The sequence below is a fragment of the Scyliorhinus torazame genome, chromosome 4, assembly GCF_047496885.1.
Source record: "Scyliorhinus torazame isolate Kashiwa2021f chromosome 4, sScyTor2.1, whole genome shotgun sequence".
NCBI lineage: Eukaryota > Metazoa > Chordata > Chondrichthyes > Carcharhiniformes > Scyliorhinidae > Scyliorhinus > Scyliorhinus torazame.
Window position 1 is genome coordinate 82,884,742 of NC_092710.1, and position 20,668 is coordinate 82,905,409.

At 50.3% G+C, this 20,668-nt stretch overlaps 1 long non-coding RNA gene across 1 annotated transcript; it reads left to right on the top strand.

Annotated features, from left to right (window-relative positions):
- The first annotated feature begins 7,279 nt into the window (after positions 1-7,279).
- On the top strand, positions 7,280-13,618 carry LOC140411614 (uncharacterized). The gene is made up of 2 exons (XR_011940898.1): positions 7,280-7,532; positions 13,365-13,618. It is a non-coding gene; the product is annotated as an uncharacterized lncRNA (long non-coding RNA).
- The last annotated feature ends 7,050 nt before the right edge of the window (positions 13,619-20,668 follow it).

Consider the following 20,668-nt stretch of genomic DNA (forward strand, 5'->3'; position numbering starts at 1 on the left):
TCGCTGTGTGTGTGCGTGAGCTCACGTCGCTTTGTGTGTGTGTGCACTCACGTTGCACTGTGCGCGCGCACACTCAGTTCGCTGTGTGTGTGCGTGAGCTCACGTCGCTGTGTGTGCGCTCACGTTGCACTGTGCGCGCGCACACTCAGATCGCTGTGTGTGTGCGTGAGCTCACGTCGCTTTGTGTTTGTGTGCACTCACGTTGCACTGTGCACGCGCACACTCAGATCGCTGTGTGTGCGTGAGCTCCCGTCGCTTTCTGTGCGCTCACGTTGCACTGTGCGCGCGCACACTCAGTTCGCTGTGTGTGTGCGTGAGCTCACGTCGCTGCGTTGCTAACTTTTGGTTGGTTCAATTTGCTCTGTTTTATAACCTTTGCTCTCGAGTCGCCAGGTATCTTTCTGATACCGCCACGAGGTTCAAGTCCGAGTAATGATCAATAACTCAATACACCAATTAGTAAGATTCAAATCAAAGCACATTTATTATACACAGTAATCACTACTCATGCACAAATTCTACTTCTAAGCTACTTCTACAACTAACAGGCCTATACTTAGCTTCGGACTGGCCCACCAGGTCAGGGAAACAAATGGCCTTTCGTTTGGGTTCTGAGCCTGCGGGATTCGAAGTTGGTACGGACTGGTAGCTAGGAGCACCTATCTCGTAGCGAACCCTGTACCTGGTTCCAAGTGATTGGACTTCGTTCCAATCGCTTGGTTCGATTTCTCCAATACTGGAGCGGTTCCCTGATCGATGGGCGGTCTTGAGGTGTCCATTAACCTCTTTTGTGTTGGCTCCTGCTGGTGCCGGGGAGTCTGGCTTGGCTTTGTTTATCCCAAATGTTTCGATTGTACCCGGGGATCGCTCCTTAGTATGTGGATGGCTGCTACATTATTATGCAGATGGCTGCTTGTATCGATGCTGTCTGGGCTTTTGCAGAGTTTAATACACAGTAACTTGCACCTGCTAGTTTCTGCCTCTGTTGGCTGAATTTCCCCGCAGCCTTTGCTGTTCTCCATTTTACGTCGGGAGTTGGCCAACCCAGGTGGCTACACACCCTCCTTGTGATCCTAACACGAAGCGTGAAGGATCACATAGAACGATACAGCGCAGTACAGGCCCTTCGGCCCACGATGTTGCACCGACATGGGAAGTCAAAAAACAAAAGCCATCTAACCTACACTATGCCATTATCATCCATATGCTTATCCAATAAACTTTTAAATGCCCTCAATGTTGGCGAGTTCACTACTGTTGCAGTTAGGACATTCCACGGCCTCACCACTCTTTGCGTAAAAAGAACCTACCTCTGACCTCTGTCCTATATCTATTACCCCTCAGTTTAAAGCTGTGTCCCCTCGTGCTAGCCATTTCCATCCGCGGGAGAAGGCTCTCACTATCCACCCTATCTAACACCCTGATCATTTTGTATGCCTCTATTAAGTCTCCTCTTAACCTTCTCTCTAACGAAACAAACCTCAAGTCCATCAGCCTTTCCTCATATTTTCCCTCCATACCAGGCAACATCCTGGTAAATCTCTGCACCCGCTCCAAAGCTTCCACGTCCTTCCTATAATGCGGTGACCAGAACTGTGCGCAATACTCCAAATGCGGCCGTACCAGAGTTCTGTACAGGTGCAACGTGACCTCCTGACTCCGGAACTCAATCCCTCTACCAATAAAGGCCAACACTCCATAGGCCTTCTTCACAACCCTATCAACCTGGGTGGCAACTTTCAGGGATCTATGTACATGGACACCTAGATCCCTCTGCTCATCCACACTTCCAAGAACTTTACCATTAGCCAAATATTCCGCATTCCTGTTATTCCTTCCAAAGTGAATCACCTCTTCATTAAACTCCATTTGCCACCTCTCAGCCCAGCTCTGCAGCTTATCTATGTCCCACTGTAACCTGCTACATCCTTCCGCACTGTCGACAACACCACCGACTTTAGTGTCGTCTGCAAATTTACCCACCCTTCTGCGCCCTCCGCTAGGTCATTGATAAAAATGACAAACAGCAACGGCCCCAGAACAGATCCTTGTGGTACGCCACTTGTAACTGAACTCCATTCTGAACATTTCCCATCAACCACCACTGTCTGCCTTCTTTCAGCTAGCCAATAGGGCAGCACGGTAGCATAGTGGTTAGCACAATTGCTTCACAGCTCCAGGGTCCCAGGTTCGATTCCCGGCTTGGGTCACTGTCTGTGCGGAGTCTACACGTTCTCCCCGTGTCTGCGTGGGTTTCCTCCGGGTGCTCGGTTTCCTTCCACAGTCCAAAGATGTGCAGGTTAGGTGGATTGGCCATGATAAATTGCCCTTAGTGTCCAAAATTGCCCTTAGTGTTGGGTGGGGTTACTGGGTTATGGGGATAGGGTGGAGGTGTTGACCTTGGGTAGGGGGCTCTTTCCAAGAGCCGGTGCAGACTCGATGGGTCGAACGGCCTCCTTCTGCACTGTAAATTCTATGTTAATCTATTAATCTATGTAATTTCTGATCCACATCTCTAAATCACCCTCAATCACTAAATCACTAAAGCATCAGCTTTACTGAAATCCATATACACCACATCAACTGCTCTACCCTCGTCTACCTGTTCAGTCACCTTCTCAAAGAACTCGATAAGGTTTGTGAGGCATGACCGACCCTTCACAAAGCCATGCTGACTATCCCTAATCATATTATTCCTATCTAGATGATTATAAATCTTGTCTCTTATAATCCCCTCCAAGACTTTACCCACAACAGACGAAGGCTCACCGGTCTATAGTTGCGGGATTGTCTCTACTCCCCTTCTTGAACAAAGGGACCACGTTTGCTATCCTCCAGTCCTCTGGCACTATTCCTGTAGCCAATGATGTCATAAAAATCAAAGCCAAAGGCCCAGCAATCTCTTCCCTGGCTTCCCAGAGAATCCTAGGATAAATCCCATCAGGCCCCGGGGACTTATCTATTTTCAGCCTGTCCAGAATTGCCAACACCTCTTCCCTTCGTACCTCAATGCCATCTATTCTAATAGCCTGGGTCTCAGCATTCTCCTCCACAACATTATCTTTTTCCTGAGTGAATACTGATGAAAAATATTCATTTAGTATCTCGCCTATCTCTTCAGACTCCACACACAACTTCCCATCCCTGTCCTTGAGTTTGATGGGGACAGTGTAGAGGGAGCTTTACTCTGTATCTAACCCCGTGCTGTACCTGACCTGGGAGTGTTTGATGGGGACAGTGTAGAGGGAGCTTTACTCTGGATCTAACCCCGTGCTGTACATGTCCTGGGAGTGTTTGATGGGGACAGTGTAGAAGGAGCTTTACTCTGTGTGTAACCCCGTGCTGTATCTGTCCTGGGAGTGTTTGATGGGGACAATGTAGAGGGAGCATTACTCTGTTTCTAACCCCGTGCTGTACCTGTCCTGGGAGTGTTTGATGGGGACAGTGTAGAGGGAGCTTTACTCTGTATCTAACCCCGTGCTGTACCTGTCCTGGGAGTGTTTGATGGGGACAGTGTTGAGGGAGCTTTACTCTGTATCTAACCCCGTGCTGTACCTGTCCTGGGAGTGTTTGATGGGGACAGTATAGGGGGAGCTTTACACTGTATCTAACCCCGTGCTGTACCTGTCCTGGGAGTGTTTGATGGGGACAGTGTAGAGGGAGCTTTACTCTGTATCTAACCCCGTGCTGTACCTGTCCTGGGAGTGATTGATGGGGACAGTGCAGTGGGAGCTTTACTCTGTATCTAACCCCGTGCTGTACCTGTCCTGGGAGTGTTTGATGGGGACAGTGCACCGGGAGATTTACTCTGTATCTAACCCCGTGCTGTACCTGTCCTGGGAGTGTTTGATGGGGACAGTGTAGAGGGAGCTTTACTCTGTGTCTAACCTCGTGCTGTATCTGTCCTGGGAGTGTTTGAGAGGGACAGTGTAGAGGGAGATTTACTCTGTATCTAACCCTGTGTTGTACCTGTCCTGGGAGTGTTTGACAGGGACAGTGTAGAGGGTGCTTTACTTTGTATCTAACCCTGTGCTGTACCTGCCCTGGGAGTGTTTGATGGGGACAATGTAGAGGGAGATTTCCTCTTATCTAACCCTGTGCGGTACCTATCCTGGGAGTGTTTGATTGGGACAGTGTAGAGGGAGCTTTACCCTGTATCTAACCCCGTGCTGTACAACTCCTGGGAGTGTTTGATGGGGACAGTATAGAGGGAGCTTTACCCTGTATTTAACCTCGTGCTGTACCTGTCCTGGGAGTGTTTGATGGGGACAGTGTACAGGGAGCTTTACTCTGTATCTAACCCCGTGCTGTTCCTGTCCTCGGAGTGTTTGATGGGGGCAGTGTAGAGGGAGCTTTACTCTGTATCTAACCCCTTGCTGTACCTGTCCTGGGAGTGTTTGATGGGGACAGTGTACAGGGAGATTTACTCTGTATCTAACCCCGTGCTGTACCTGTCCTGGGAGTGTTAGATGGGGACAGTGTAGGGGGGGTTTACTCTGTATCTAACCCCGTGCTGTACCTGTCCTGGGAGTGTTTGATGGGACAGTGTAGAGGGAACTTTACTCTGTATCTAACCCCGTGCTGTACCTGTCCTGGGAATGTTTGATGGGCACAGTGTAGAGGGAGCTTTACTCTGTATCTATCCCCGTGTTGTACCTGTCCTGGGAGTGTTTGATGGGACAGTGTAGAGGGAACTTTACTCTGTATCTAACCCCGTGCTGTACCTGTCCTGGGAGTGTTGATGGAACAGTTTAAATGGAGCTTTACTCTGCATTTAATACCGTGCTGTACCTGTCCTGGGAGTGTTTGATGGGGACAGTGTAGAGGGAACTTTACTCTATATCTAACCCCGTGCTGTACCTGTCCTGGGAATGTTTGATGGGGACAGTGTAGAGGGAGCATTACTCTGTATCTATCCCCGTGGTGTACCTCTCCTGGGAGTGTTTGATGGGGACAGTGTAGAGGGAGCTTTACTCTGTATCTAACCCCGTGCTGTACCTGTCCTGGGAGTGTTTGATGGGGACAGTGTAGAGGGAGCTTTACTCTGTATCTAACCCCGTGTTGTACCTGTCCTGGGAGTGTTTGATGGGGACAGGGTAGAGGGGGCTTTACTCTGTATCTAACCCCGTGCTGTACCTGTCCTGGGAGTGTTTGATGGGACAGTGTAGAGGCAGCTTTACTCTGTATCTAACCCCGTGCTGTACCTGTCCTGGGAGTGTTTGATGGGGACAGTGTAGAGGGAGCTTTACTCTGTATCTAACCCCGTGTTGTACCTGTCCTGGGAGTGTTTGATGGGGACAGTGTAGAGGGAGCTTTACTATGTATCTAACCCCGTGCTGTACCTGTCCTGGGAGTGTTTGATGGGACAGTGTAGAGGGAGCTTTACTCTGTATCTAACCCCGTGCGGTACCTGTCCTGGGAGTGTTTGATGGGACAGTGTAGAGGGAGCTTTACTCTGTATCTAACACCGTCTGTACCTGTCCTGGGAGTGTTTGATGGGGACAGTGTAGAGGGAGCTTTACTCTGTGTCTAACCTCGTGCTGTATCTGTCCTGGGAGTGTTTGAGAGGGACAGTGTAGAGGGAGATTTACTCTGTATCTAACCCTGTGTTGTACCTGTCCTGGGAGTGTTTGACGGGGACAGTGTAGAGGGAGCTTTACTTTGTATCTAACCCTGTGCTGTACCTGCCCTGGGAATGTTTGATGGGCACAGTGTAGAGGGAGCTTTACTCTGTATCTATCCCCGTGTTGTACCTGTCCTGGGAGTGTTTGATTGGACAGTGTAGAGGGAACTTTACTCTGTATCTAACCCCGTGCTGTACCTGTCCTGGGAGTGTTGATGGAACAGTTTAAATGGAGCTTTACTCTGCATTTAATACCGTGTTGTACCTGTCCTGGGAGTGTTTGACGGGGACAGTGTAGAGGGAGCTTTACTTTGTATCTAACCCTGTGCTGTACCTGCCCTGGGAATGTTTGATGGGGACAGTGTAGAGGGAGATTTCCTCTTATCTAACACTGTGCGGTACCTATCCTGGGAGTGTTTGATTGGGACAGTGTAGAGGGAGCTTTACCCTGTATCTAACCCCGTGCTGTACAACTCCTGGGAGTGTTTGATGGGGACAGTATAGAGGGAGCTTTACCCTGTATTTAACCTCGTGCTGTACCTGTCCTGGGAGTGTTTGATGGGGACAGTGTACAGGGAGCTTTACTCTGTATCTAACCCCGTGCTGTACCTGTCCTGGGAGTGTTTGATGGGGACAGTTTACAGGGAGCTTTACTCTGTATCTAACCCTGTGCTGCACCTGACCTGGGAGTGTTTGATGGGGACAGTGTACAGGGAGCTTTACTTTGTATCTAACCCTGTGCTGTACCTGTCCTGGGAGTGTTTGATGGGGACAGTGTGGACGGAGATTTAGTCTGTATCTAACCCCGTGCTGTACCTGTCCTGGGAGTGTTTGATGGGGACAGTGTAGAGGGAGCTTTACTCTGTAACTAACCCCGTGCTGTACCTGTCCTGGGAGTGCTTGATGGGGACAGTGTAAAGGGAGCTTTACTCTGTATCTAACCCCGTGCTGTACCTGTCCTGGGAGTGTTTGATGGGGACAGTGTAGAGGGGGCTTTACTCTGTATCTAACCCCGTGCTGTACCTGTCCTGGGAGTGTTTGATGGGACAGTGTAGAGGGAGCTTTACTCTGTATCTAACCCCGTGCTGTACCTGTCCTGGGAGTGTTTGATGGGGACAGTGTAGAGGGAGCTTTACTCTGTATCTAACCCCGTGTTGTACCTGTCCTGGGAGTGTTTGATGGGGACAGTGTAGAGGGAGCTTTACTCTGTATCTAACCCTGTGCTGTACCTGTCCTGGGAGTGTTTGATGGGACAGTGTAGAGGGAGCTTTACTCTGTATCTAACCCCGTGCGGTACCTGTCCTGGGAGTGTTTGATGGGACAGTGTAGAGGGAGCTTTACTCTGTATCTAACACCGTCTGTACCTGTCCTGGGAGTGTTTGATGGGGACAGTGTAGAGGGAGATTTACTCTGTATCTAACCCCGTGCTGTACCTGTCCTGGGAGTGTTTGATGGGGACAGTGTAGAGGGATCTTTACTCTGTATCTAACCCCGTGTTGTACCTGTCCTGGGAGTGTTTGATGGGACAGTGTAGAGGGAGCTTTACTCTGTATCTAACCCCGTGCTGTACTTCTCCTGGGAGTGTTTGATGGGGACAGTGTAGAGGGAGCTTTACTCTGTATCTAACCTTTACTCTGTCTTTTTCTCTTAGTAGACCATGCTCTCCCAGCTAATTTGGTGTGTGGACTTCAGGACATGCCTGGAAATCAACACTGATAAATAATCTGCAATAGTCCTTGCCATGAACAATCTGTTGGATGGTTGCTGAGATTCTGTTGCAGCATATTGTCTGATTGTATCTCAAGCAATTGCAACAAGCCGCTGCTATTTACTCTCTTCCTCTCGGTCACCAACCAAACTCATTTGAACTTTCATCACTTGATCAATAAAGAAGATTGTTTCTGTTTGCGTATGTGTGCGCTCATGTAGCTGTTTGTGTATGTGTTCACGTTGCTCTGTGTGTCTGTGTGCACTCAGATCGCCGTGTGTGCGCTCATGTCGCTGTGTGTTCGTGCGCTCCTGTCGCTTTGTGTGTATGTGTGCTCAGGTAGCACTGTGCGCGCACACTCAGATCGCTGTGTGTGTGAGAGCTCACGTTGCACTGTGCGCACACACTCAGATCGCTGTGTGTGTGTGAGCTCACGTAGCACTGTGCGCACACTCAGATCGCTGTGTGTGTGTGAGCTCACGTTGCACTGCGCGCACACTCAGATCACTCTGTGTGTGCGCTCACGTCGCTTTGTGTGTGCGTGCGCTCACGTTGCACTGCGCGCGCACACTCAGATCGTTGTGTGTGTGCGTGAGCTCACGTCGCTTTGTGTGTGCGTGCGCTCACGTTGCACTGTGCGCGCACACTCAGATCGCTGTGTGTGAGCTCACGTTGCACTGTGCGCGCACACTCAGATCGCTGTGTGTGTGTGAGCTCACGTTGCACTGTGCGCGCACACTCAGATCGCTGTGTGTGTGTGAGCTCATGTAGCACTGTGCGCGCACACTCAGATCGCTGGGTGTGTGTGAGCTCACGTTGCACTGCGCGCACACTCAGATCACTCTGTGTGCGCTCACGTCGCTTTGTGTGTGCGTGCGCTCACGTTGCACTGCGCGCGCACACTCAGATCGCTGTGTGTGTGCGTGAGCTCACGTCGCTTTGTGGGTGCGTGCGCTCACGTTGCACTGCGCGCGCACACTCAGATCGCTGTGTGTGTGCGTGAGCTCACGTCGCTTTGTGTGTGCGTGCGCTCACGTTGCACTGTGCGCGCACACTCAGATCGCTGTGTGTTCGTGCGCTCCCGTCGCTTTGTGTGTGTGTGAGCTCACGTTGCACTGTGCGCGCACACTCAGATCGCTGTGTGTGTGTGAGCTCACGTTGCACTGTGCGCGCACACTCAGATCGCTGTGTGTGTGTGAGCTCACGTTGCACTGCGCGCACACTCAGATCGCTGTGTGTGTGAGAGCTCACCTTGCACTGTGCGCGCGCATACTCAGATCGCTGTGTGTGTGTGTGAGCTCACGTTGCACTGTGCGCGCACACTCAGATCGCTGTGTGTGTGTGAGCTCACGTTGCACTGCGCGCGCACACTCAGATCGCTGTGTGTGTGTGAGCTGACGTTGCACTGCGCGCACACTCAGATCACTGTGTGTGCGCTCACGTCGCTTTGTGTGTGTGTGCGCTCACGTTGCACTGCGCGTGCACACTCAGATCGCTGTGTGTGTGCGTGAGCTCACGTCGCTTTGTGTGTGCGTGCGCTCACGTTGCACTGCGCGCGCACACTCAGATTGCTGTGTGTGTGCGTGAGCTCACGTCGCTTTGTGTGTGCGTGCGCTCACGTTGCACTGTGTGTGCGAGCTCATGTTGCATTGCGCGCGCACACTCAGATCGCTGTGTGTGTGTGAGCTCACGTTGCACTGTGCGCGCACACTCAGATCGCTGTGTGTGTGCGAGCTCATGTTGCATTGCGCGCGCACACTCAGATCGCTGTGTGTGTGTGAGCTCACGTTGCACTGCGCGCACACTCAGATCACTGTGTGTGCGCTCACGTCGCTTTGTGTGTGCGTGCGCTCACGTTGCACTGCGCGCGCACACTCAGATTGCTGTGTGTGTGCGTGAGCTCACGTCGCTTTGTGTGTGCGTGCGCTCACGTTGCACTGTGTGTGCGAGCTCATGTTGCATTGCGCGCGCACACTCAGATCGCTGTGTGTGTGTGAGCTCACGTTGCACTGTGCGCGCACACTCAGATCGCTGTGTGTGTGCGAGCTCATGTTGCATTGCGCGCGCACACTCAGATCGCTGTGTGTGTGTGAGCTCACGTTGCACTGCGCGCGCACACTCAGATCGCTGTGTGTGTACGTGAGCTCACGTTGCACTGTGCGCGCACACTCAGATCGCTGTGTGTGTACGTGAGCTCACGTCTGTGTGTGTGCACTCACTTGAACTGCGCGCCCACTCAGATCGCTGTGTGTGTACGTGAGCTTGGTTCGATTTCTCCAATACTGGAGCGGTTCCCTGATCGATGGGTGGTCTTCAGGTGTCCGTTAACCTCTTTTGTGTTGGCTCCTGCTGGTGCCGGGGAGTCTGGCTTGGCTTTGTTTATCCCAAATGCTTCGATTGTACCCGGGGATCGCTCCTTAGTATGTAGATGGCTGCTACATTACTATGCAGATGGCTGCTTGTATCAATGCTGTCTGGGCTTTTGCAGAGTTTAATACACAGTAACTTGCACCTGCTCGGTTTTGCCTCTGTTGGCTGAATTTCCCTGCAGCCTTTGCTGTTCTCCATTTTACGTCGGGAGTTGGCCAACCCAGGTGGCAACACACCCTCCTTGTGATCCTAACACGAAGCGTGAAGGATCACATAGAACATAGAACGATACAGCGCAGTACAGGCCCTTCGGCCCACGATGTTGCACCGACATGGGAAGTCAAAAAACAAAAGCCATCTAACCTACACTATGCCATTATCATCCATATGCTTATCCAATAAACTTTTAAATGCCCTCAATGTTGGCGAGTTCACTACTGTTGCAGGTAGGGCATTCCACGGCCTCACCACTCTTTGCATAAAGAACCTACCTCTGACCTCTGTCCTATATCTATTACCCCTCAGTTTAAAGCTAAGTCCCCTCGTGCTAGCCATTTCCATCCGCGGGGGAAGGCTCTCACTGTCCACCCTATCTAACCCCCTGATCATTTTGTATGCCTCTATTAAGTCTCCTCTTAACCTTCTTCTCTATAACGAAAACAACCTCAAGTCCATCAGCCTTTCCTCATAAGATTATCCCTCCATACCAGGCGACATCCTGGTAAATCTCCTCTGCACCCGCTCCAAAGCTTCCACGTCCTTCCCATAATGCGGTGACCAGAACTGTACGCAATGCGTCCGTACCAGAGTTTTGTACAGCTGCAACATGACCTCATGACTCCGGAACTCAATCCCTCTACCAATAAAGGCCAACACTCCATCGGCCTTCTTCACAACCCTATCAACCTGGGTGGCAACTTTCAGGGATCTATGTACATGGACACCTAGATCCCTCTGCTCATTCACACTTCCAAGAACTTTACCATTAGCCAAATATTCTGCATTCCTGTTATTCCTTCCAAAGTGAATCACCTCACACTTCTCTACATTAAACTCCATTTGCCACCTCTCAGCCCAGCTCTGCAGCTTATCTATGTCCCACTGTAACCTGCTACATCCTTCCGCACTGTCGACAACACCACCGACTTTCGTGTCTGCAAATTTACTCACCTACCCTTCTGCGTCCTCCTCTAGGTCATTGATAAAAATGACAAACAGCAACGGCCCCAGAACAGATCCTTGTGGTACGCCACTTGTAACTGAACTCCATTCTGAACATTTCAAATCAACCACCACCCTCTGTCTTCTTGCAGCCAGCCAATTTCTGATCCACATCTCTAAATCACCCTCAATCCCCAGCCTCCGTATTTTCTGCAATAGCCTACCGTGGGGAACCTTATCCAACGCTTTACTGAAATCCATATACACCACATCAACTACTCTACCCTCATATACCTGTTCAGTCACCTTCTCAAAGAACTCGATAAGGTTTGTGAGGCATGACCTACCCTTCACAAAGCCATGCTGACTATCCCTGATCATATTATTCCTATCTAGATGATTATAAATCTTGTCTCTTATAATCCCCTCCAAGACTTTACCCACAACAGACGAAGGCTCACCGGTCTATAGTTGCCGGGGTTGTCTCTACTCCCCTTCTTGAACAAAGGGACCACATTTGCTATCCTCCAGTCCTCTGGCACTATTCCTGTAGCCAATGATGACATAAAAATCAAAGCCAAAGGCCCAGCAATCTCTTCCCTGGCTTCCCAGAGAATCCTCGGATAAATCCCATCAGGCCCCGGGGACTTATCTATTTTCAGCCTGTCCAGAATTGCCAACACCTCTTCCCTACGTACCTCAATGCCATCTATTCTAATAGCCTGCGTCTCAGCATTCTCCTCCACAACATTATCTTTTTCCTGAGTGAATACTGACGAAAAATATTCATTTAGTATCTCGCCTATCTCTTCAGACTCCACACACAACTTCCCATCCCTGTCCTTGAGTTTGATGGGGACAGTGTAGAGGGAGCTTTACTCTGTATCTAACCCCGTGCTGTACCTGACCTGGGAGAGTTTGATGGGGACAGTGTAGAAGGAGCTTTACTCTGTATCTAACCCAATGCTGTACCTGTCCTGCGAGTGTTTGATGGGGACAGTGTAGAGGGAGCGTTACTCTGGATCTAACCCCGTGCTGTACATGTCCTGGGAGTGTTTGATGGGGACAGTGTAGAAGGAGCTTTACTCTGTGTGTAACCCCGTGTTGTATCTGTCCTGGGAGCGTTTGATGGGAACAGTGTAGAGGGAGCTTTACCCTGTATCTAACCCCGTGCTGTACCTGTCCTGGTGTCCTGGGAGTGTTTGATGAGGACAGTGTAGAGGGAGCTTTACTCTGTATCTAACCCCGTGCTGTACGTGTCCTGGGAGTGTTTGATGGGGACAATGTAGAGGGAGCATTACGCTGTTTCTAACCCCGTGCTGTACCTGTCCTGGGAGTGTTTGATGGGGACAGTGTACAGGGAGCTTTACTCTGTATCTAACTCCGTGCTGGACCTGTCCTGGGAGTGTTTGATGGGGACAGTGTTGAGGGAGCTTTACTCATCTAACCCCGTGCTGTACCTGTCCTGGGAGTGTTTGCTGGGGACAGTGTACAGGGAGCTTTACTCTGTATCTAACTCCGTGCTGGACCTGCCCTGGGAGTGTTTGATGGGGACAGTGTACAGGGAGCTTTACTCTGTATCTAACCCCTTGCTGTACCTGTCCTGGGAGTGTTTGATGGGGACAGTGCACAGGGAGATTTACTCTCTATCTAACCCCGTGCTGTACCTGTCCTGGGAGCGTTTGATGGGGACAGTGTAGGGGGGGTTTACTCTGTATCTAACCCTGTGCTGTACCTGTCCTGGGAGTGTTGATGGAACAGTTTAAATGGAGCTTTACTCTGCATTTAATACCGTGCTGTACCTGTCCTGGGAGTGTTTGATGGGACAGTGTAGAGGGAACTTTACTCTGTATCTAACCCCGTGTTGTACCTGTCCTGGGAGTGTTTGATGGGACAGTGTAGAGGGAGCTTTACTCTGTATCTAACCCCGTGCTGTACCTGTCCTGGGAGTGTTTGATGGGGACAGTGTAGAGGGAGCTTTACTCTGTATCTAACCCCGTGTTGTACCTGTCCTGGGAGTGTTTGATGGGACAGTGTAGAGGGAGCTTTACTCTGTATCTAACCCCGTGCTGTACCTGTCCTGGGAGTGTTTGATGGGACAGTGTAGAGGGAGCTTTACTCTGTATCTAACCCCGTGCGGTACCTGTCCTGGGAGTGTTTGATGGGACAGTGTAGAGGGAGCTTTACTCTGTATCTAACACCGTGCTGTACCTGTCCTGGGTGTGTTTGATGGGAACAGTGTAGAGGGAGCTTTACTCTGTGTCTAACCCTGAGCTGTACCTGTCCTGGGTGTGTTTGATGGGGACAGTGTAGAGGGAGCTTTACTCTGTATCTAACCCCGTGCTGTACCTGTCCTGGGAGTGTTTGATGGGGACAGTGTAGAGGGAGCTTTACTCTGTATCTAACCCCGTGCTGTACCTGTCCTGGGAGTGTTTGATGGGGACAGTGTAGAGGGAGCTTTACTCTGTATCTAACCTTTACTCTGTCTTTTTCTCTTTGTAGACCATGCTCTCCCAGCTAATTTTGTGTGTGGACTTCAGGACATGCCTGGAAATCAACACTGATAAATAATCTGCAATAGTCCTTGCCATGAACAATCTGTTGGATGGTTGCTGAGATTCTGTTGCAGCATATTGTCTGATTGTATCTCAAGCAATTGCAACAAGCCGCTGCTATTTACTCTCTTCCTCTCGGTCACCAACCAAACTCATTTGAACTTTCATCACTTGATCAATAAAGAAGATTGTTTCTGTTTGCGTATGTGTGCGCTCATGTAGCTGTTTGTGTATGTGTTCACGTTGCTCTGTGTGTCTGTGTGCACTCAGATCGCCGTGTGTGCGCTCATGTCGCTGTGTGTTCGTGCGCTCCTGTCGCTTTGTGTGTATGTGTGCTCACGTAGCACTGTGCGCGCACACTCAGATCGCTGTGTGTGTGAGAGCTCACGTTGCACTGTGCACACACTCAGATCGCTGTGTGTGTGTGAGCTCACGTAGCACTGTGCGCGCACACTCAGATCGCTGTGTGTGTGTGAGCTCACGTTGCACTGTGCACACACTCGGATCGCTGTGTGTGTGAGAGCTCACCTTGCACTGTGCGCGCGCATACTCAGATCGCTGTGTGTGTGTGAGCTCACGTTGCACTGTGCGCACACACTCAGATCGCTGTGTGTGTGTGAGCTCACGTTGCACTGCGCGCACACTCAGATCACTCTGTGTGTGCGCTCACGTCGCTTTGTGTGTGCGTGCGCTCACGTTGCACTGCGCGCGCACACTCAGGTCGCTGTGTGTGTGTGAGCTCACGTTGCACTGCGCGCGCACACTCAGATCGCTGTGTGTGTGCGTGAGCTCACGTCGCTTTGTGTGTGCGTGCTCTCACGTTGCACTGCGCGCGCACACTCAGATCGCTGTGTGTGTGTGAGCTCACGTTGCACTGCGCGCGCACACTCAGATCGCTGTGTGTTCGTGCGCTCCCGTCGCTTTGTGTGTATGTGTGCTCACGTAGCACTGTGCGCGCACACTCAGATCGCTGTGTGTGTGTGAGCTCACGTTGCACTGTGCGCGCACACTCAGATCGCTGTGTGTGTGTGAGCTCACGTTGCACTGTGCGCGCACACTCAGATCGCTGTGTGTTCGTGCGCTCCCGTCACTTATGTGTATGTGTGCTCACGTAGCACTGTGCGCGCACACTCGGATCGCTGTGTGTGTGAGAGCTCACCTTGCACTGTGCGCGCGCATACTCAGATCGCTGTGTGTGTGTGTGAGCTCACGTTGCACTGCGCGCACACTCAGATCGCTGTGTGTTCGTGCGCTCCCGTCTCTTTGTGTGTATGTGTGCTCACGTAGCACTGTGCGCGCACACTCAGATCGCTGTGTGTGTGTGAGCTCACGTTGCACTGTGCGCGCACACTCAGATCGCTGTGTGTGTGTGAGCTCACGTTGCACTGTGCGCGCACACTCAGATCGCTGTGTGTTCGTGCGCTCCTGTCACTTATGTGTATGTGTGCTCACGTAGCACTGTGCGCGCACACTCGGATCGCTGTGTGTGTGAGAGCTCACCTTGCACTGTGCGCGCGCATACTCAGATCGCTGTGTGTGTGTGTGAGCTCACGTTGCACTGTGCGCACACACTCAGATCGCTGTGTGTGTGTGAGCTCACGTTGCACTGCGCGCACACTCAGATCACTCTGTGTGTGCGCTCACGTCGCTTTGTGTGTGCGTGCGCTCACGTTGCACTGCGCGCGCGCACTCAGATTGCTGTGTGTGTGCGTGAGCTCACGTCGCTTTGTGTGTGCGTGCGGTCACGTTGCACTGTGCGCGCACACTCAGATCGCTGTGTGTGTGCGAGCTCATGTTGCATTGCGCGCGCGCACTCAGATCGCTGTGTGTGTGTGAGCTCACGTTGCACTGTGCGCGCACACTCAGATCGCTGTGTGTGTGTGTGAGCTCACGTTGCACTGTGCGCGCACACTCAGATCGCTGTGTGTGTACGTGAGCTCACGTCTGTGTGTGTGCACTCACGTTGAACTGTGCGCGAGCACACTCAGATCGCTGTGTGTGTACGTGAGCTCACGTCTGTGTGTGTGTGCACTCACGTTGAACTGTGCGTGCGCACACTCAGATCGCTGTGTGTGTGTGTGAGCTCATGTTGCACTGTGCGCGTGCACACTCAGATCGCTGTGTGTGTACGTGAGCTCACGTCTGTGTGTGTGTGCACTCACGTTGAACTGTGCGCGCGCACACTCAGATCGCTGTGTGTGTGTGTGAGCTCATGTTGCACTGTGCGCGTGCACACTCAGATCGCTGTGTGTGTACGTGAACTCACGTCGCTGCGTTGCTAACTTTTGGTTGGTTCAATTTGCTCTGTTTTATTACCTTTGCTCTCGAGTCGCCAGGTATCTTTCTGATACCACCACGAGGTTCAAGTCCAAGTTATGATCAATAACTCAATACACCAATTAGTAAGATTCAAATCAAAGCACATTTATTATACACAGTAATCGCTACTCATGCACAAATTCTACTTCTAAGCTACTTCTACGACTAACAGGCCTATACTTAGCTTCGGACTGGCCCACCAGGTCAGGGGAACAAATGGCCTTTCGTTCGGGTTCTGAGCCTGCGGGATTCGAAGTTGGTACGGACTGGTAGCGAGGAGCGCCTATCTCGTAGCGAGCGTTGACTTAAGACTTACTGGATCTTGGCGGCAGCTGAAGCGGTCACTGTCAAGGGTTGGTTCGCGTTGCTGAGTGACCCGGTTAAGAAGATCGATTTGAACTTGGGGGCTTAACTTTATAGTCCCCAGGGGCTTCCCGCCTTTCGGGGCGGACCCCGTACCTGGTTCCAAGTGATTGGACTTCGTTCCAATCGCTTGGTTCGATTTCTCCAATACTGGAGCGGTTCCCTGATCGATGGGCGGTCTTGAGGTGTCCATTAACCTCTTTTGTGTTGGCTCCTGCTGGTGCCGGGGAGTCTGGCTTGGCTTTGTTTATCCCAAATGTTTTGATTGTACCCGGGGATCGCTCCTTAGTATGTAGATGGCTGCTACATTATTATGCAGATGGTTGCTTGTATCGATGCTGTCTGGGCTTTTGCAGAGTTTAATACACAGTAACTTGCACCTGCTAGTTTCTGCCTCTGTTGGCTGAATTTCCCTGCAGCCTTTGCTGTTCTCCATTTTACGTCGGGAGTTGGCCAACCCAGGTGGCTACACACCCTCCTTGTGATCCTAACACGAAGCGTGAAGGATCACATAGAACATAGAACGATACAGCGCAGTACAGGCCCTTCGGCCCACGATGTTGCACCGACATGGGAAGTCAAAAAACAAAAGCCATCTAACCTACACTATGCCATTATTATCCATATGCTTATCCAATAAACTTTTAAATGCCCTCAATGTTGGCGAGTTCACTACTGTTGCAGGTAGGGCATTCCACGGCCTCACCACTCTTTGCATAAAGAACCTATCTCTGACCTCTGTCCTATATCTATTACCCCTCAGTTTAAAGCTAAGTCCCCTCGTAACCCCCTGATCATTTTGTATGCCTCTATTAAGTCTCCTCTTAACCTTCTTCTCTATAACGAAAACAACCTCAAGTCCATCAGCCTTTCCTCATAAAATTATCCCTCCATACCAGGCGACATCCTGGTAAATCTCCTCTGCACCCGCTCCAAAGCTTCCACGTCCTTCCTATAATGAGGTGACCAGAACTGTACGCAATGCAGCCGTACCAGAGTTTTGTACAGCTGCAATATGACCTCATGACTCCGGAACTCAATCCCTCTACCAATAAAGGCCAACACTCCATAGGCCTTCTTCACAACCCTATCAACCTGGGTGGCAACTTTCAGGGATCTATGTACATGGACACCTAGATCCCTCTGCTCATCCACACTTCCAAGAACTTTACCATTAGCCAAATATTCCGCATTCCTGTTATTCCTTCCAAAGTGAATCACCTCACACTTCTCTACATTAAACTCCATTTGCCAACTCTCAGCCCAGCTCTGCAGCTTATCTATGTCCCACTGTAACCTGCTACTTCCTTCCACACTGTCGACAACACCACCGACTTTAGTGTCTGCAAATTTACTCACCCACCCTTCTGCGTCCTCCTCTAGGTCATTGATAAAAATGACAAACAGCAACGGCCCCAGAACAGATCCTTGTGGGACGCCACTTGTAACTGAACTCCATTCTGAACATTTCACATCAACCACCACCCTCTGTCTTCTTGCAGCCAGCCAATTTCTGATCCACATCTCTAAATCACCCTCAATCCCCAGCCTCCGTATTTTCTGCAATAGCCTACCGTGGGGAACCTTATCAAATGCTTTACTGAAATCCATATACACCACATCAACTGCTCTACCCTCGTCTACCTGTTCAGTCACCTTCTCAAAGAACTCAATAAGGTTTGTGAGGGATGACCTACCCTTCACAAAGCCATGCTGACTATCCCTGATCATATTATTCCTATCTAGATGATTATAAATCTTGTCTCTTATAATCCCCTCCAAGACTTTACCCACAACAGACGAAGGCTCACCGGTCTATAGTTGCCGGGGTTGTCTCTACTCCCCTTCTTGAACAAAGGGACCACATTTGCTATCCTCCAGTCCTCTGGCACTATTCCTGTAGCCAATGATGACATAAAAATCAAAGCCAAAGGCCCAGCAATCTCTTCCCTGGCTTCCCAGAGAATCCTCGGATAAATCCCATCAGGCCCCGGGGACTTATCTATTTTCAGCCTGTCCAGAATTGCCAACACCTCTTCCCTACGTACCTCAATGCCATCTATTCTAATAGCCTGGGTCTCAGCATTCTCCTCCACAACATTATCTTTTTCCTGAGTGAATACTGACGAAAAATATTCATTCAATATCTCGCCTATCTCTTCAGACTCCACACACAACTTCCCATCCCTGTCCTTGACTGGCCCTACTCTTACCCTCGTCATTATTTTATTCCTGACATACCTATAGAAAGCTTTTGGGTTTTCCTTGATCCTACCTGCCAAATACCTCTCATGTCCCCTCCTTGCTCGTCTTAGCTCTCTCTTTAGATCCTTCCTCACTACCTTGTAACTATCAAGCGCCCCAACTGAAACTTCACTCCTCATCTTCACATAGGCCTCCTTCTTCCTCTTAACAAGAGATTCCACTTCTTTGGTAAACCACGGTTCCCTCGCTCGACACCTTCCTCCCTGCCTGACCGGTACGTACTTATCAAGAACACGCAGTAGCTGTTCCTTAAACAAGCTCCACATATCCAGTGTGCCCAACACTTGCAGCCTACTTCTCCAACCTATCCCCACCAAGTCATGTCTAATGGCATCATAATTGCCCTTCCCCCAGCTATAACTCTTGCCCTGCGGGGTATACTTATCCCTTTCCATCACTAACGTAAACGTCACCGAATTGTGGTCACTGTCCCCAAAGTGCTCACCTACCTCCAAATCCAACACCTGGCCAGGTTCATTACCCAAAACCAAATCCAACGTGGCCTCTCCTCTTGTTGGCCTGTCAACATATTGTGTCATGAAACCCTCCTGCACACATTGTACAAAAAAACCACCCATCTAATGTACTCGAACTATATCTTTTCCAGTCAATAAGTTAAAGTCTCCCATAATAACTACCCTGTTACTTTCGCTCTTATCCAAAATCATCTTCGCCATCCTTTCCTCTACATCCCTAGAACTATTTGGAGGCCTATAGAAAACTCCCAATAGGGTGACCTCTCCTTTCCTGTTTCTAACCTCAGCCCATACTACCTCGGAAGAAGAGTCCCCATCTAGCATCCTCTCCGCCACCGTAATACTGTTTCTGACTAGCAGCGCCACACCTCCCCCTCTTTTGCCTCCTTCTCTGAGCTTACTAAAACACCTAAACCCCGGAACCTGCAACATCCATTCCTGTCCCTGCTCTATCCATGTCTCCGAAATGGCCACAACATCGAAGTCCCAGGTACCAACCCATGCTGCCAGTTCCCCTACCTTATTTCGTATACTCCTGGCATTGAAGTAGACACACTTCAAACCACCTACCTGAACACTGGCCCCCTCCTGCGAAGTCAAATCTGTGCTCCTGACCTCTATACTCTCAATCTCTCGTACCCAAAACTACAATCCAAGTTCCCATGCCCCTGCTGTATTAGTTTAAACCCCCCCAAAGAGCACTAACAAATCTCCCCCCCAGGATATTTGTGCCCCTCGGGTTCAGATGTAGACCATCCTGTCTGTAGAGGTCCCACCTTCCCCAGAAAGAGCCCCAGTTATCCAGAAATCTGAATCCCTCCCGCCTGCACCATCCCTGTAGCCACGTGTTTAATTGCTCTCTCTCCCTATTCCTCATCTCATTATCACGTGGCACGGGCAACAACCCAGTGATAACAACTCTGTTTGTTCTCGTTCTGAGCTTCCATCCTAGCTCCCTGAAAGCCTGCCTGACATCCTTGTCCCCTTTCCTACCTATGTCGTTAGTGCCAATGTGGACCACGACTTGGGGCTGCTCCCCCTCCCCCTTAAGGACCCGGAGGTGGATCGGAGGTGGAGGAGCAGTCTCTGTCAGCGAGAGAACCTGAGAACATCTCAGACACTCAGAAGGTAAGAAGGTAAGTAAGTGATTTTTACTTTTATACCTTTTTTCAAATTGTGTGTGTCGGGGGGGAAACTGAAGTGACATCACAGAAAAGCTGTGGCCAGAGTTTCTGGTTGGGATTCTAACCTAAATTTTTTTTTAAAATTTGAGTATTTGGAAACTAATTAAACATAATAACTTAATTATAATTTAGAGGATATCTAAGCCAGAGATCGGAGAGTATTATAGTTAGCTATCGCATTTCTATTAGAAATCTAGTGCTAGGAAACAGATAGTTGACAGTAACTTTGCAATTTAAAAAAAAGTATTAAAAAAAAAAAAAGACAAATTTTAATTTTAATTAATTGACGCAATGTCAGTTAGAGGGGTGCTGTGCTCTGACTGTGAGATGTGGCAGGTCCGGGAGGCTTCCAGCGTCCCGGATGGCTTCATCTGCAGAAAGTGCACCCAACTGCAGCTCCTCACAGACCGCATGGTTCGGCTGGAGCAGCAATTGGATGCACTTTGGAGCATGCAGGTGGCGGAAAGCGTCATAGATCGCAGTTATGTAAATGTGGTCACACCCAAGGTGCAGGCAGAGAAATGGGTGACCGCCAGAAAGGGCAGGCAGTCAGTGCAGGAATCCCCTGTGGTTGTCCCCCTCTCGAACAGATATACCCCTTTGGATACTGTCGGGGGGGATAGCCTATCAGGGGAAAACAGCAG